This window comes from Arachis ipaensis, chromosome B08 (assembly GCF_000816755.2).
Source record: "Arachis ipaensis cultivar K30076 chromosome B08, Araip1.1, whole genome shotgun sequence".
NCBI classification, from domain to species: Eukaryota; Viridiplantae; Streptophyta; class Magnoliopsida; order Fabales; family Fabaceae; genus Arachis; species Arachis ipaensis.
In genome coordinates, this window is record NC_029792.2 from 122204842 (window position 1) to 122208567 (window position 3726).

The window sequence follows — 3726 nt, forward strand, 5'->3', positions numbered from 1 at the left end:
CATATTTAAAAAAAAAAAAAGAGAAAATATAAGGAGCCAGTGGAATATTTGTACAATGTGTACAATGGAGGTTTAGAGATGTTCGATTCAGTATTAGAGATATAACTATTAGTGTTATCTTTTCCCATCAACTGAAGCTTTTGGGATGAGTGGTATCATGACATGGTATCAGAGCTCTAAATCCGAAAGGTCAAAAGTTTTAATCATTAACAAATTCGGATTATACACTTCGAACTATGATCATCCAACAATTTAATTTTTATTAAAAAAAGAAAAAAGTATAGTTTGACACATGAGTCTTGTAAACTCCATTAAATTAGTAAATAATTAGCCAATAAATTAATTTTAATAAAAAAAAATTAGAAATGCAAATGTTATATTAAATTAAGATAGAACTCGTCAAAACGAGAATTTTGACACTAATTTCAAAAAATTTAGCTCAAAATTAGATCGAACGGGTCAAACCGATTGAACCGGGACCGTAGGCCCAACTGCCCAGCACTTAAATGAGCCAATGACTCTTCTTCCTCCTCACTTCAGAACGCGCTGAAGGCAATAAGCAGGGGAGAAGGAGAAAAGAAACTTCCTAACCCTTACGGTAATTCAAATCACCGTAACTTCTCCGTCTAAACTCCGATTGCTACACCATTTGCGGCCACGCGATCATCGCGTCGAGCTCTACGATTCTCCAAGAATAATTTCAAAAGTAATTCTCTTATTCACTCTCAGCCTCTTCTTCCCCAATTTTAGAAAAAATCCTGTGGAGGTGTTGAATTTCCTTGTTTTTTATGTTTTAGGATCCAATTAGCTTGAGAAAAACGTTCACTCTTGCTTATATGAAGCTTGGGTAAGGTGAGGATATTATAATTCTATCTAAATATTCTGAATTTGTGCTTCAGATATTAAATTGGGTGTATATGTGTTATGAATGTGTATTAGGTTGTGAATAAATAATTGGAGCTTGAAATTGTGGATATCAGAACTTGGAGGAAGCTGTTTTATTGAACTTTTGGGGCTGTGTTTATTTTAGTAAATTGCCTTGAACAATACGCGGAAAATCGGCTAAGGTATGGTTTATGTTTCTTGCATTTAATATATAATGTTCTGTAAAAACTTAGGCTAGATGACCATAAGATAGGTTGGAATGTATGTGTATATTGTTGTTTAGTATCTTGTTCTTAAGAATGTATTGGTCTGGTGCTGTTGATTAGTTGATGGTTTGTCAAATTGTTAATTATTGATTTGAGGATATAAGTATATAGGCTTAGGATTTGTGAGTTATGGTTTTGGTTGTAGGATTTGGCATGTGTATGTGTAATTATTGTTGGTATGACATATGACTTTTATGGTAGTTGTTGTGTTGATGAAGAAGGACATATTGTGTTAGCAAGTGTAGGTTTGGTGATCAATAGCATGAGATTTGTTTTGAATGAGAAAGAAGTTTAGAAAGTTTGCAAAATTTTGGTTTTGGGCCGAACTTCGGTGAGCTATAACTTGGCTTTCGGAACTCCAAATTGATTTCAACTGGTGTTAAATGAGAATTGGATTCGTGAAGTTTATGTCGTTCGAAGAATGGAAGAAAAACGATTTAAAACGATTAAGTTATGCACGTCGGAAGTTTTGGTGTGAAACATGTAAAATTATGCAGCTTTCTGGTTGATCAGCTTTTTTTTTTGGAAAAACGTACGTCCACGCGTACGCATCGCGTAGAATTTTTGACTGTGCATACGTGAGTAATCCTATGCGTACGCGTAATGACCCAGCAAGCATGTCCACGCGTACGCATGGCCCACGCGAACGCGTGACATGAAGTGTTCACCTATGCGTACGCATGAGCCACGTGCACGCGTGGCCCCTGTTTTAGCAAACATGCTTTTCTGAGTTTTAAACCCTATTTCAAACTTCTAAACCTCTATTTTCACTCCTTTAGTCGTAAATAATAGTATTAAACCTGATAATTAGATGAAGTTAGAAAATGAGGATAACTTGGAGGTGAAGTAATGTTGAAAAGTGATGAATTGATTATGAAATGTTACGGAAGATAATGTATGATACTTGGCTTGAATAATCAAATGATTTGAGATACGAGATTTATTGGGTAAAGTACTGTGGCTTGCCACCACGTGTACCAGGTTGAAAAGTCGATACTCTGTTGACCCTACGACGTAAGGGTGACCAGACACTTATAAATTCTCGGGAATGGTACCCCCACTGAGCGATTTGATATATATATGAGAAAAAGCTATGCATAGACTCATGGGGATGTGCGTCGGGGGACAGTCCAAAGGTTTAGCAAACCGGACTTGTCGGGTTCGCTTGATAACCGACAGATGAGACTCATCAGCCATAGGACAGGCATGCATCATGTGCATATTACTTGAATTACTTGTTTGTGCTTTAACTGGGTGTGCCTAAGTGTACTTTTATGTTAATTGTATATTGTTACTTGCAGTACTTGTAACTTTCTTGTGCTTGCTTTTAACTGCTTATTTGTTTGTGATTTGTTGACGGAGATCAAGGTATGGAGGAAAGGCAGTGGGACTTAGATTTAAGATTAAGCTAAGTTAGGCCTAGATACTCTTAGAAAACCACCCTTTTATGGTTTCTGTATAATACTTTAAGCTTTATAATCTGAGTGTCGGCGTTTTAGGATTGCCTCTGGCATTTTCAGGACCTTATATCTTATATGTGTGGCACATTTACCATGCTGAGAACATTTGGTTCTCACCCCATACTATGTTGTTGTTTTTCAGATGCAGGTCGAGAGGCACCTCCTTAGGCGTCTGAGCTCTTGAAGAGAAGTGGTTATCGGGTTACTTTTTTGGATTGTATAGTCATATATGTGTGTGTACCTAGTATTCTCTCTGCATGATTTGTTCCTTTCGATCCTCTTAAAGGCTTATGGAGAGACAGGATTTTGTTTATGTAAATTTGGGTTTGGATATGTATATATATGTGTATATATTCTCCGGCCAGTCTTGACTTCGCGGGCTGAGTTAGGAGCTTGTTATTTTGTATCTTTGGCCCTCCATTCCTACTTTTGTTATCTGTTATAGTTTTCTTAGCACACAAGTTAACTCATTTTCTGAACATTGCACTTTAATTCGGGATTTTTATTTTATCTGTTCTTCAAGGCTCCTAGTTTATCATATTCTTCTGCTATTACATGTACAATTTTTATTTTAGAGGTCGTAATATCACATCACTGCTGTTTTACGGCTTAAGCGTAAAGTTGAGTAAGGGTGTAAATTACCGAACCGGACCAAAAAATACCGCAAAACCGAATCGAAAATTACAACAACCGATTGAAAAACCGAAAAAATCGATTTTTTTTTAATTAAACCGATCAGTTCGGTTTGGTTTTCGGTTGGTTTAGTGGAAACCGAACCGAACCAAACCAAACCGAAGAAGCTGCTGCATAGTAATTCTTTTTACTGATTTACCCTTAATAAAACCCTAGACTCTGAATACCCTCACAGCCTCACAGCCTCACTCTCTTTTCCTTTCACTCGCGCAGGGCAGTCAGCCTCTCCCACTCACCCTCAGTGCTCACTGCTCACTCCTCACACAGACACGAGACACCCACTCACCCACAGGCCACAGCTCACTTCCATCTTCCATTCTTCCTCCTCCACGCGGCCATGTCTGGGAGAATGAGAGCCTGAGAGAGCCAGAGAGCGTCATCCATTCATCTCCGTCGCAGGCTCGCAGACGTAGCAAAGATCA

At 38.0% G+C, this 3726-nt stretch overlaps 1 long non-coding RNA gene across 1 annotated transcript; it reads left to right on the forward strand.

Moving 5' to 3' along the window:
* LOC110266091 lies at nucleotides 404-3048 on the forward strand. The gene is made up of 4 exons (XR_002353029.1): nucleotides 404-706; nucleotides 798-852; nucleotides 940-1067; nucleotides 2754-3048. It is a non-coding gene; the product is annotated as an uncharacterized LOC110266091 (long non-coding RNA).